The sequence below is a fragment of the Phyllobates terribilis genome, unplaced genomic scaffold (assembly GCF_046119375.1).
Source record: "Phyllobates terribilis strain yellow unplaced genomic scaffold, ASM4611937v1 Scaffold_8__6_contigs__length_399053987, whole genome shotgun sequence".
NCBI classification, from domain to species: domain Eukaryota; kingdom Metazoa; phylum Chordata; class Amphibia; order Anura; family Dendrobatidae; genus Phyllobates; species Phyllobates terribilis.
In genome coordinates, this window is record NW_027362768.1 from 154,966,264 (window position 1) to 154,980,559 (window position 14,296).

Genomic DNA, 14,296 nt, shown 5'->3' on the forward strand with positions numbered 1-14,296 from the left:
GAACCACTCAGAGACGGTATGGTAGAGTTCAGGGTCTTTACTGGTAACAACGATAGACCCTCCCGGAGTACTTGCTAGCGAACGGGGCCTGGTCAGTCCTTGAGCAGATGGGATCTCCCCTGGCCAGGCGTAGTTGTAGGCCTCCCAAGCTGACTGTACTCTTCTGGCTACCTTGCTAGAAGCTGATGTAAGTAGCCCACGTCCCTGAGTGTACCGTGTGGTGCTCACCCGTATGGCCGGTGACTCGGGGCCTTCTAATGGCTTCCGCTCCACGATGGCGGTGCTGGTCCCACGCGTGTGACCGGGCCTTCGGGCTTCTGGGCCAGGGGACCTGAAATCCCCTGCCTGACGGATTCTGCTGCTGGGTAGAAGTTAGTCCCCACAGCCTCGGACTCCGGGTCCGGTAAAGAATCTTCTTAGTCAGGGCGAGCTCTTTAGCTGCCAGCCCCTGACTCCTGGTGACTCTGCTGCTTCCTATGCTGCTCTTGTCTCTCCTCTTCCTGGACTCACTAACTCTGCCTCAGCCCCGGGTTTTTACAGGGGAAGTTCTTCCCCTCCCAAGGCTGGGCAGGAGGTGTGGCATGCACAGGATCCCTGACCAAAGGACCTCCCACCTGCTCTCAGACATAACATTACGTTACTGTGGCAACCAGACCCCTGGGGTGTCACATTCCCCCCTAGTAAAATTTAGTACTCCGGGACTAAACACAATTAGAAAAACATAACAAGGTAAAAACATTGATAATACAATAAGAAAACATAATAAGATGGTTACGGCGTGTCCGCAACCGGGTGCAGTCTCTGAAGAAAAGCAAAGGTGTCCATTTCACCAACACAGGGAGACGTAACCAGGTAGGGGTCTGTCCTACCCCGAGTCCTTAACAGTCTCTAGTCCATCCTGGGTTACGCTCCAACTATATATACAAGGATTCCCGGTAAATCCACGAAGGTTTCCTAAAACAACTGGAAACACAAAATTACACACAAGCAACAATAAACAGGTAAACATTATAAAACAACTTAAACATTTAGATCCTCCAACGTGCGGGTAACTGGCCTCTAGTGGCCCTAGTGGACCTACGGAGCTGACTGTCTGGCCCTGAACTACAGGGTGTAGGAGCTGTCAAGGGTAAACTGGGCAGCTGTCTACCGGCTCTTTGTCTCACTAGGGGTACGGCAGGCTCATTATAAGCAGAGGGTTGATTCTCCTGTTCCGCTTGGGTGGAGTCTTCTGCCTCCTGGACCGGCTGCTCTTCCAGCTCTACCCGTTGCTCCGTAGGTTCTTGGGATGATGGTTGGAGGAAGGTGAGTACGGGTACCACAACTGCACCATTGACTTGAGTCCAAGACCGAGGGAAGTCCCCGAGCACGGTACTAACCATATCTTCCCTTTCTTCCACGGGTCGATGGTCTTCCTGTTCCTCCTCAGGGTTCCTCAGTTGTTCGGGGCACTTCTTCAGGTGGTCCCGGGATACAATGGCTGTGGTTTCCCCTCCGTCTTTACTGATGGTACAGACCTTCGGGTTCTCGTGGCTTGAGGGCAGTACGGTGTACGGGTCCTTCTCCCACTGGTCGTCCAACTTGTGGAGCCGTCTCTTCCTCTTCAAGACCTGCTCTCCGGGTACCAGGGGAACAGCGGGAGCATACTGGTTGTAAGTCTTCTCTTGTCTTTCCCTAGCCTGACAGAGACTTCGCTCCACGCTCTCCTGTACTTTCCGGTACTGCTGCTGCCTCTCTGTGTCCCAGTCTGTTTCTGGTGAAGTGTCCTCGGGCGTCAGGACTCCCATTTCCAGGTCAACAGGTAACTTACCAGGTCTTGCCCTCATTAGGTAAGCCGGGGTACAGTTGGTGGAACCTACCGGGATGTGGTTGTATAGGTCCACCAGATCGGGCAACTTCTCAGGCCACAGACTGCGTTCTTCCAGGGGCAACGTTTTCAGAAGATCCATTACCACCTGGTTCATTTTCTCACAAAGTCCATTAGTTTGCGGATGGTAGGGTGTCGTCCGTATCTTCCGGCAGCCATACAGATTGCAGAATTCCTGGAAGACCTCCGCTTCAAAGGCAGGTCCCTGGTCCGTCAGCACTTGGTCCGGGTACCCGTGTGGACGGCAAAAGTGCTGCTGGAAGGCTCTAGCTGCTGTTTGAGCCGTTAAGTCCTTGACGGGGACGACAACCAGAAACCGGGAGTAATGATCCACGATGGTTAACGCGTAGACGTAGCCACTTCTGCTGGGGGTCAGTTTTACATGATCCAAGGCTACCAGTTCCAACGGTTGCCGGGTGACGATGGACTGCAGGGGAGTCTTCTGGCTGGCCCGGTCCTTCCTTCTCAGATTGCACGGGCCACAGTCTCTGCACCACTTCTCGATGGTTCCCCTCATGCCTACCCAGTGGAACCGCTCGCGCAGCAGGAACTCCAGCTTTTTCCACCCGAAGTGTCCAGCTCCGTCGTGGTATGCCTCCATCACCATGGCTGCGTCTCTTCGTGGCACCACTACTTGCCAGAGTAGTTCATGCGTCCTGGAGTTAACCATTCTGCGGCACAACTTCCCCTTGTAAAGGAACAGTCGACTCTTCTCTGCCCATAGTTGTTTGGCTTCCTCTGGAGCGTCTGATTCCAGGCTAGCCTCCGGGCGAGTCAGCATCTCCTTCACCAGTCGGACGGCAGGGTCGCTGTCTTGCGTTTCCGCCCAGTTGTAGTGAGGTAAGGGGTTCAACGTAGCAGCCTGCTTACTCCTTACCCGGTGGGAATACTGGGTAGTCCCATGACGGTGGAACGCAGGGAGTTCAACTTCTTCCAGTCCCTCCGGATCTTCTCCTTCGTCCGGCAGGTTGGGCATCCTGGACAGGGCGTCCGCGTTAGTATTGGAGCGCCCTGCCCGGTATTTGATTATGAACTCGTAGTTGGACAGACGGGCCATCCACCTCTGCTCCAGGGCACCGAGTCTTGCCGTGTCCAGGTGTGTCAGCGGGTTGTTATCCGTGTACACGGTGAACCGGGAAGAAGCGAGGTAATGCTTAAAGCGCTCAGTGATTGCCCATACTACGGCCAGGAACTCTAACTTAAATGAGCTGTAATTCTCGGGGTTCCTTTCGGTGGGTCGCAGTTTTCGGCTGGCGTAGGCGATTACTCGTTCCTTCCCCTGCTGGATCTGGGACAGTACAGCTCCTAGCCCGATGTTACTGGCGTCGGTGTAGAGGATAAAGGGCTGACTATAATCCGGGTACGCCAGGATTTCGTCCCCCGTGAGGGCCATCTTCAGCTGGCGGAAGGACTCTTCTTCCAGCTCCTCCCATTTGAAGGGCGGCTTCTGGTTCTTGGCCTTCCGGGACTGGCCTATCAGGAGGTCCTGCATAGGTGCCGCCTTTTTGGTGAAACCGGGAATAAACCTTCGGTAGTAGCCTACCAACCCTAGGAACTGCCGCACTTCTTTTACGCTGGAGGGGCTTGGCCATCCCTTAATTGCGGTGATCTTATCAGGGTCGGGAGCCACTCCGTCAGCGCTCACCACGTGTCCCAGGTACTGCACCTTTGGTTTCAGGAGGTGACACTTGGAGGGTTTCACCTTTAGGCCGTAACTCGCCAGAGCTTCGAACACCTCCGCCAGGTGTTTCAGGTGGTCCTCATAAGTTTTGGAGTATACGATGACATCGTCCAGGTACAACAGGACCGTCTCGAAGTTTCTGTGGCCCAGACAGCACTCCATTAATCGTTGGAAGGTCCCTGGGGCGTTGCAGAGTCCGAACGGCATGCAGGTGAACTCACTAAGTCCCATCGGGGTGGTGAATGCGGTCTTCTCCCGGTCCGCCTCTGCTACAGGAACCTGCCAGTACCCGCTAGTGAGATCCAGGGTAGAGAAGAAGTTAGCAGATCTTAAAGCAGCTAATGACTCCTCTATCCTAGGTAAGGGGTACGCATCCTTGTGTGTGATGCGGTTGATTTTCCGGTAATCTACACACATCCTCATGGTGTTGTCTTTCTTCTTGACTAAAACTAGCGGGGCTGCCCAGGGGCTACAGCTATCCCGAATTACCCCAGCCTCCTTCATGTCTCTAAGCATCCCCTTGGCGTGTTGGTAATGTGCAGGGGGTACGGGTCGATACCTCTCTTTTATGGGAGGATGATTTCCCGTGGGGATGCGGTGTTCTACCCCCTTGACTCGCCCGAAGTCTAACGGGTGTTTACTAAACACTCTCTCATACTCCTGAACTACCCGATAGACTCCTTGTTTCTGGTGTGAAGGAGTGGAGTCAGTACCCAAATGTAGTTGCTGACACCAGTCCTCCATATCTTTCTTAGAGCCGTTACCTTCCTCCGGGTGAGATGGAGGCAAGGGTTCCACAGATTGTATAGAATTTTGATTAGTGGTATATAATTTGGCTAGCGTGGCATACCGGGGCAGGTACACTTCCCTCTCCCCGATATTCATTATGCGAACGGGCACCCTCCCATGGCGTACATTGACCACCCCCCGTGCTGTCAAAATGGTGGGCCTACTGTCTGAGTAAACTGGTTCTACCATTGCCTGGTAATCTCTACCTCTCAGACCAATAGCTGCCCGGCACCAAATCATCATTTCACTTTTTGGGGGCATGGCAATAGGAAAAGGGTCACACATTCTTACGCTACCAATCTCACCGCCTGAGAGTTCCACTTGTTGCCGTTGCATCAGTGCCCGGATTTCTTTCTGGAGCACCCGCTGCTCGCCGGAGCTGGCATTCCTGGCAACCTGCTGTAAAAGGAAAATCACCTCTGCAAGACAATTTTCAATTACATTAGTTCCTAGAGTTATTTTTGGGTGACTCTCATGTTTGTCAATATCTACAATGATCAGTCCCTGTGCTGCCAGTTCGACTCTACCAATTTTGATGGTCACCTCTTTAAATCCGATCTGTGGCACGGGCTGACCATTGCTGGCGATGATACTCAAGTCGTCGTCGGGGTAGCGGGTAATATCCGAGTCATTCCAGTACTGCTTGAAGAGCACGTACGGGATGGTGGTGACCTGTGACCCGGTGTCCAGTAGGGCACTCATGGGAATGCCATCCAGTACCACAGGCAAGACTGGACGTCCTCCCACATATCTGTCACGCCAGTTCGATGGGCCTGGTGATCTTTTTCCTGGGGGTTGGCCCTCTACCCCAGGTTGTGCCCGTTTAAAGAACAGTACCTTTCCATATGTCCGGGTTGATTGCAGCGGCGGCAGATGGGTCGTCCGTCCTCGCTGTATCGGTCACTGGGTCTTCCTCTGGCCGGTGGGGTCCTCCTTGGTCGACGCCACGGGATGTCCTCCGGTCCGGATGCCAGCTGGATCTTCCCTGGGGTGGAAACCTGTAAAGACTGCACAGTTCGGGTTAGCGCAGCAACGCTCTTAACTAGCTCTTGGACCTGATGGTGTAGGTCTGGAGCCGGGTCATTGTCCAAAGCCTGCGCATGAGCTCCCACAGGCCCTGCCGACAAGGGCGCCGCCTCCTGGTGGTAAGTGATAGCTGGGTGCCTGTGGGTCACAACGCCACCCGGTGCTGGTTCTCGGAGCACCCGGATAGCTCTATCCTTGAACTGTGCAAAGTCCAGATGGGGATCCTGTAAGGCCATTGCCCGCAACTGGGTTCGGTGGGTATTACAATATAAACCCTCTATAAATTGTTCAGTCAACAGCCTGTCCTCGTTTCCCACCCCATCAGGGTCGGTCTGCTTTATGGCCCTCAGGGCCTCTTGTAGGTTTAGTGCATAGTCCCTTATACTCTCATGCGCTCGCTGCTTGCACCCGTAGAATCTAAGCTTGATCTCGGCTGAGGTGCGGGTATCGAAGGTGTCCCTCAGCCGGGTTAGTATCTCTGCGACAGTCCTCCTCCCAGGTGGCCAAGATTTTACTTCTCTTTTGGCTGCCCCGGTTAGTTGGGCCACCAGGATACTCGCTTTTTGCTCTTCTGTGAGGGGGTACACCTGGAAGAGGCTATCCAGCTTTTCTCTAAAGTCATGCAGGGTATGTGACTCCCCTGAGTACTGGGGTAGCCAAGCTGCTCCCGGGATATATGGCATGGTGAAGGGCATAACTGCAGCAGCGGTAGCGCTGGCGGGGGTCGAGGTAGTGAAGCTCTCCTCCGTATCCGACATCTTCCTCCCCCCTAGTGGACCGTGGCCTACCTTGCGATGATCCTGTTCCGTAGGCCGCGGCTCCGCAGTGGATCGTCAGGGTTGAGGACCTTCCGTCGCGCTCCTGTGACGTCGGCGTCTGCTGGGCTCCTTCCAGGACCTTACGCAACGTCCGGACGTGAGGCGGGGCTTCAGATCTCGCGCGCTTTCGGAGTCCACGCCCCTCTTCTTCCCGCGCGGCGTCCTCAAGATGGCGTCCAATGGCGGGAAAACTCCACGGATGGCGGGAAGAAGGCTGAAGATGGCGCCGGATGGCGGGAAACTTCACCGATGGCGGGAAGAAGGCTGAAGATGGCGCCGGATGGCGGGAATCTTCACCGATGGCGGGAATCTTCACCACTGGTAAGTTTGAACAGTCTTTGCTTTTCAGGCACGCAGTACCCGGTGGTTGCGGGCACGTTATCCTGCCGACTACGCCAAAGTTGACGCGCCCCTGGGCCTGTGTCGCGCTGCGCAGGCGAGAGCTTACCCGGAGCCGGATCTGTTGAGGGCTGTAGTCTCGTGGCGGTGACCCGGTCCGTGCCCAGGGAGTCAAACTGAACGGCAGTCTATTGGTAGAAAATGGTTGATGACTACGCCACCCGTTGAGTGCAGCCAGGGGGCTGCTGCTGCAGGGCAGACCGCTGAGGCCGGTGGAAGGATGGTGCAGCGTGATAGTATAACCCCCAACGGGAGGGGTATGGCCTCAGGGCAGCCGACGTGGATGATGGGGGTAGCAGGAACCACTCAGAGACGGTATGGTAGAGTTCAGGGTCTTTACTGGTAACAACGATAGACCCTCCCGGAGTACTTGCTAGCGAACGGGGCCTGGTCAGTCCTTGAGCAGATGGGATCTCCCCTGGCCAGGCGTAGTTGTAGGCCTCCCAAGCTGACTGTACTCTTCTGGCTACCTTGCTAGAAGCTGATGTAAGTAGCCCACGTCCCTGAGTGTACCGTGTGGTGCTCACCCGTATGGCCGGTGACTCGGGGCCTTCTAATGGCTTCCGCTCCACGATGGCGGTGCTGGTCCCACGCGTGTGACCGGGCCTTCGGGCTTCTGGGCCAGGGGACCTGAAATCCCCTGCCTGACGGATTCTGCTGCTGGGTAGAAGTTAGTCCCCACAGCCTCGGACTCCGGGTCCGGTAAAGAATCTTCTTAGTCAGGGCGAGCTCTTTAGCTGCCAGCCCCTGACTCCTGGTGACTCTGCTGCTTCCTATGCTGCTCTTGTCTCTCCTCTTCCTGGACTCACTAACTCTGCCTCAGCCCCGGGTTTTTACAGGGGAAGTTCTTCCCCTCCCAAGGCTGGGCAGGAGGTGTGGCATGCACAGGATCCCTGACCAAAGGACCTCCCACCTGCTCTCAGACATAACATTACGTTACTGTGGCAACCAGACCCCTGGGGTGTCACACTTACATCCATTACACTCCACTTCAGAGGGAAGGGCGAGATTGCTCCTAATGGAGAGCACAGTCCCTGGTCTCTAGCTGGAGGGCAAAACCATGTAGTGGGTGTGGGTGGAGGAAGGAGTTTAGGGGAGCACTTGAGAAGGAGTAGTATAAGAAAGCAGGGAACCATCTAGAAGGAGTTCAGTCAGAGATGTAGCACCCTGAGGATCCGGCTGCTACAGGGGTATTGCACCTCAGCCAGAGGTGTGATATTCCACTCCCGGGTAAGGAAGGAGTGTGGAACTGAGCTCAGATAGACTGCATGCACTACATACATCCCATTTCAGAGGAGCAGGCCGACGGTACTCCCACTTAGAAATGTGCAGGTACAACCGAGCCTGTTCCTGGCTGGAGTGGGAGGGGGGTGGTACATCCCATGTAGTGTAGGGGCAGATAGGGGGAGCAGTCTGGGTAGTGTTAGGAGCTCATTGGGTGCTGGTCACCTGAGCTCACACATAGAGGGATATATAAGGAGGGCACCAACTTAGATCAGGGTCAGACGCTGAGAACAAGTCAGTTGGAGAGGAGAGAGAAGGAAACAGCAGCCCTGGAGAGAGAGAGAGGAGAAAGAAAGAGAAAGACCCAGAGGGGGAAGACTGAAGGGACCCAAGAACCCAAATTAGAACACCGGGTGAGGAGTCAGCAAGAGGGTACCGGAACCCAAGCTGGTGGGGGCAAAGACATTCCCCAGCCAGAGACCGGAGACCGTGGGCAGTGTCTGTCACGGTCACCCACCACATTCACCCTGAAGGCAAACCACATGAAGGGTCAGGGAACCCAGGGCCAAGGGTGTCCCAAAAGAAGGCCCGAGGGAGCTGGACCTAGGTGAATCACTGGTGGGGACGGCTGAAGAAAGGACAGAGGGAGAGCTCAGGGCCACGCTCCGGACTTGTTTGGGGGTTGGCTGGATCCAGGACCTGGTGGACGCAGCACGGCTCGGGTGGTCACTAGCAGCTGGAGTGACCGGAACATCAGCAGTAAGTAAACACCCTTAACTGCACAACCCGAGTCTGTCTTCATTGCCGGCTGCACCGCACCACCACAACCCCCATCCTCTGCGCCTGTCCCCTCTGAGGCTATACCCCTCCCGTTGGGGGTTATCTCACCAAGCTGCGCACCCACCATCAGCCTCAGCGGACCCTGCTGCAGCGGCGGCCACAGTGACCGCATCACAACGGGTGGCGTAGTCGACACAAAAGAACTTTAGTAACATCTGTAAAGCTGCCACATAACACTGAGCTTGACGCCCTGGGCATGGGGCCGGGTCACAGCCGCTCGGAGACTACAACCCCCCATCTGATCCGGTGCCGGGTATTCCTCTCAAAAAGGAATATGTCCCAGGGGGCGCGTCAACTTTGGCGTAGTCGGCAGGATTACGTGCCCGCAACACCCGGGTACTGCGTGCCTGAAGAAAAGTGCAAGTTTACCTCAGAAAGAAGACTCCTGCCGGTTCCGGAGGGTCCACGCCATCGGACTCCATCACCAGTCGTTTCCCGCCGATTGTCCGCCATTTCCAGCTTGTTCCCGCCATCTGCAGAGTTTCCCGCCACTGGGCGACGCTTCCCGCCAAAACCGCAGATTTCCCGCCTTGGAAGAGCAGCGGACGCCATTATGGGCGTGCCAAAGGAGGGCAAGAGGCCACCTCCCATCGTGGGCCAGGACAGAAAATGGCGCCAAAAGTGGAAACCGCCCCCACCAACAGAGACTGTGATGCTGGAGGTGTCTGTCAGCGTGAAAGAACTCCCCCTGGAGCTGACAGTCACCGAGTTGCCCCGGGACCGCCCTCGAAGTGGGAGGAGACGAAAGAGAAGAGAAAAGATGGGTGTCGCTTGGAGCAGTCTGGAGCGAGCGCACCCGGAGGCAAGAGGTCTAACGAGGAGTAGCGAAGGAGCTTACCCGGAGATGGAGAGAAAGCAGAACAGCACCGGCCCGCTGGCCAGGAGTCTGCTAGAGACCGAGGAAGGAGGGCAGAGCAGCACCGGCCCGCTGGCCAGGAGCCTGCCGGAAGCAGAGCAGAGCAGCACCGACCCGATGGTCAGGAGCCTGCTAGAGTCCACAACCCCGCTAGGTCTAGCGGAGATCTTAGCGCAGCTCCCCCGAGACCGGGAGTGTGCACAAACTGCCCTGGAGGGCCTCGCAAGGAGGATGGCCCGGGTACAGCGTGAGATACTGGCGGAGTGGAGCCGGGAGATGGCCCAGCAAGCAGAGACCAGTCAACGGAGCACGCTACCCTGGAAGAGGAAGCAGACCGCCTCTGAGGATGGCGCGGGAGGACCCAAGGCCGGAGACGGCGCCGAGGAGGGAGCCGAACGCATGGAGGCAGGTAAAGGGGACGCCTATACCCCAAGCCGTGACACCGCTTACCTGCCCCAGCTCCCCGTCGCAGAGCCCGAAAGTCCCCCTGCTGTGCCCGTAGCCGCCATGTCACCGCTATGGACTAGGCCCCGACCGGAAGCCGCCGCAGCGACCCCTGTGACGTCACGCGCCTCGACCCGGAGCGTGACAAAGCAGGAATTACCACCAGCCTGGTCGCAAGGCCTAGTACCCCCGGGCGCCGCACCACCAACAGCGCCCCCTACCTCCGCGGAGCCCCCGGCCTGGCCGCAAGGCCAGGTAGCCCAGGGCGCCGCCGTCCTAACGGTGCCCTTCACCTTCCAGGTGCCCCAGGCCTGGCCGCAAGGCCTGGGCAACCCGGGCGCCACCATCACCGCGCCCATAGGACCAAGAGTGCCGCATCTGGGAAGAGCCAGAGGACCCGGACGGGTCTGAAGCAACACCGTATCACTAAGAAAAAGCAGGAGGGAGCCGTCGTTGAGGACGGGAGTAGGAGCTGTATATAGTTGCCCGTCGGGGCACAGTGAATTGAAACTGAAACCGTAAAATTGAAACTGTTGCTGCTAAAATAGTCCCCGTTGGGACCAGTGAACTGTTTACCCGTTAACCCCTTCATCCTACAGGCTGAGGACTGTGAGCAGCCATCCCTTTCCCTTTACTTGGCCGGGGACTGAGAACGGCCAAATTCCCCTGTACATAGTTGCGCTTTCTAAGGCGCCCCCTACTGGTTTTATGAGAAACTGCTTTTCAAAAGTCTGTCGCACTTTACCTGGTCACGAGTTGCACGGTGACCAGAGGAGGAAGAAAGAAAGAGACGACGAGAATGTTATTTATATATATATATCTACTGTTTTATATAATGTTTTATATGGTTATGTTTATGAAAAAAAAAAAAAAAATTGTTGTTTTTGTGGTGTTTTGTCTTACAGCCCGAGGACGTGCTGTGATTTACCAGGGGGGAATGTAGCACCCTGAGGATCCGGCTGCTACAGGGGTATTGCACCTCAGCCAGAGGTGTGATATTCCACTCCCGGGTAAGGAAGGAGTGTGGAACTGAGCTCAGATAGACTGCATGCACTACATACATCCCATTTCAGAGGAGCAGGCCGACGGTACTCCCACTTAGAAATGTGCAGGTACAACCGAGCCTGTTCCTGGCTGGAGTGGGAGGGGGGTGGTACATCCCATGTAGTGTAGGGGCAGATAGGGGGAGCAGTCTGGGTAGTGTTAGGAGCTCATTGGGTGCTGGTCACCTGAGCTCACACATAGAGGGATATATAAGGAGGGCACCAACTTAGATCAGGGTCAGACGCTGAGAACAAGTCAGTTGGAGAGGAGAGAGAAGGAAACAGCAGCCCTGGAGAGAGAGAGAGGAGAAAGAAAGAGAAAGACCCAGAGGGGGAAGACTGAAGGGACCCAATAACCCAAATTAGAACACCGGGTGAGGAGTCAGCAAGAGGGTACCGGAACCCAAGCTGGTGGGGGCAAAGACATTCCCCAGCCAGAGACCGGAGACCGTGGGCAGTGTCTGTCACGGTCACCCACCACATTCACCCTGAAGGCAAACCACATGAAGGGTCAGGGAACCCAGGGCCAAGGGTGTCCCAAAAGAAGGCCCGAGGGAGCTGGACCTAGGTGAATCACTGGTGGGGACGGCTGAAGAAAGGACAGAGGGAGAGCTCAGGGCCACGCTCCGGACTTGTTTGGGGGTTGGCTGGATCCAGGACCTGGTGGACGCAGCACGGCTCGGGTGGTCACTAGCAGCTGGAGTGACCGGAACATCAGCAGTAAGTAAACACCCTTAACTGCACAACCCGAGTCTGTCTTCATTGCCGGCTGCACCGCACCACCACAACCCCCATCCTCTGCGCCTGTCCCCTCTGAGGCTATACCCCTCCCATTGGGGGTTATCTCACCAAGCTGCGCACCCACCATCAGCCTCAGCGGACCCTGCTGCAGCGGCGGCCACAGTGACCGCATCACAACGGGTGGCGTAGTCGACACAAAAGAACTTTAGTAACATCTGTAAAGCTGCCACATAACACTGAGCTTGACGCCCTGGGCACGGGGCCGGGTCACAGCCGCTCGGAGACTACAACCCCCCATCTGATCCGGTGCCGGGTATTCCTCTCAAAAAGGAATATGTCCCAGGGGGCGCGTCAGAGACAGTCCTGCTCAGGAGAGCAGTGGAGGAGGGCCAGTCTCCTGCTTCAGTGCTGGGAGCAGGAGTGCAGAGTGAGGAGAGAGCTGGAGTGGGAGCTCAGAAGGAGCTCCACTCAGGAGAGAGAGTGAGAGAGGACGGGAGCAGAGGGAAGGCTCCAGAGACAGATGGGATCCCATGGGCACGGTGAGTGCAGGAAGCCACCCGTGCGCCCGAATCTACACGGACGTGGAGGGATCAGGCCGCAGAGAGGGCCGGCCCCTAAACTAGTGGAGAACTACAAGGCCCAGCTAGAAACCAGAGGCTGCTGTACTTGCCAGGTGCAGCTGCCAACCACCACAATTACATCGCCAAAAGGTGGCGGCATAGGGTCCAGGGGACTGCAGGTTGCCCGACAAGATCTGAGGCTACTGGCTTGGGACATTGATTGTGAGGCACAGGGCAGGAGGGTGAGAGCCAGCGCAGGAAGACGACCGAGGAAGGCACACAGAATGGGGTCCCATTTAAGTGCTCCTGAGATACTTGACAGATTGCTGAACCCCTTCCTTGGTGAACGCAGGACGACATGGGAGGTTACTCTGGTACTGGTAACCTGGAGTTCAACAACTGTGAGTAAGGCTATGTGCCCACGATGCAGAAATGCTCAGGATTCTGCATCTCCCTGGCAGAAAAAAACGCATGCGGATTGTACATGCATTTTCCTGCTAGGGACATGCGGATGTGAAGCGTTCTTCACTTGCATTTCCGCATGCGGGTTGTCAAGCGCTTTCCAAGAGATTTTAGCATCACTTGGAAAGTGCTTGACAACTTGGTCACACTATATAAATCCATGCAAACAGCATGGATTTATATAGTGTGACCGAGAGAATGTCAAAAAAAAAAATATATATATATATATACTTACCCTCCCATGGCCCGCGCTGTCTTGCTTCACCGTCCCGGCTGCCGGCAGCGGTAGAGTGAAGGACCTGCCGGCGTCAGCGTCGCTTGACCCGTCACATGACTCTGACGTCAGCGCAGGTCCTTCATTCCATCGAGAAAGTGCCGGGAAGCAAGGAGGAGCGCACCGCGGGCTGCCAGAAGGTAAGTATATATTTATTTTTTATTTTATTCTTTTTTTTACGGCTTTTTTAATGGTACCTGGGTGTGGATGAGAGTCTCCTGTCCTCCACACCCGGGTACAATCCGCACATTAGAACGCGCCAATTACGCAAGTACAGATGCAGTCTTGTGGAATTGGAGCGCTCTAATGCAAGTCAATGGCGGCGAAGACACAGCACTTCCGCAAAATAATTGGTAATGCTGCGTTTTTTTTCCGCAATGGTAATCCGCAGCGGAAATTTCCGCAGCATGTGCACAGCACATGCGGATTATCATTGAGGGACATGGCAGGCCTTCTACCATGCATTTTTTAAGCGTTTCTGCAGCGTTTTTGCCGCTGCGGAAATGCTTAAGAAACGCATCGTGGGCACACAGCCTAAGCCTTGAAGACTGGACCCCACTGTTTCCTAGAATTATTATCTGCGCCATCCCCTGCACTACACAGCACAGCAACATCTACCTCATCATAACATCACTACATCCTGCCCTGGAGCTAAGCTCTGCCTGTGGAGAGCTGAACCAACTCTGCTGCGTCACCATCAGTTCCAGAGGATCTGCAACGCGGCGGTGGCATCATATAGCCGCATACCACAGGTGGCGTCACGAACATTATACATAAAAACTATAATCCCCTTTTTATTGACCGCCCTGGTTCACGGACCGAGTCGCCGCCACTGTGACATCCCCCAGCACTGACCGGCCCGGCTACCGAGTACCCCACGGCCCAGGGGGCGCGTCATAAGCCAAAATCAGGAGTGGAAGAATCAGAGGAAAAGTAAAATAGAAACACGTCACCACTTCTGTATTTAACACCCACTTCTGGTTTTGTCTTACAAATACTGATGTAAAATACTGACCAAATACTGAACGTGGCCTTATAGTAGGGAAACGATAAAGCCGTATGACTCCCATCAGAGTGGGATCACCATTTTGGCTTTGAAAGCATGGATGCAAAGGAAGTTGTGAGAGCTGGGAGTGTGGAGGTTAAGTTTATAGTCTGATCCAAGGATCTTAAAGGGCTTGGGGACATTATTCTTTCTTAATTGTATGCATTTTTAGATAAAAATATATTTTTGCAATTGCGTTTCGCTAAAAATTCGGAATCGTTTGCCTC

General features: G+C 55.4%; 1 pseudogene; it reads right to left on the bottom strand.

Moving 5' to 3' along the window:
* LOC141157703 (cytochrome P450 4B1-like) overlaps window positions 1–14,296 on the bottom strand; it is a 64,380-nt pseudogene that overhangs the window by 12,597 nt on the left and 37,487 nt on the right.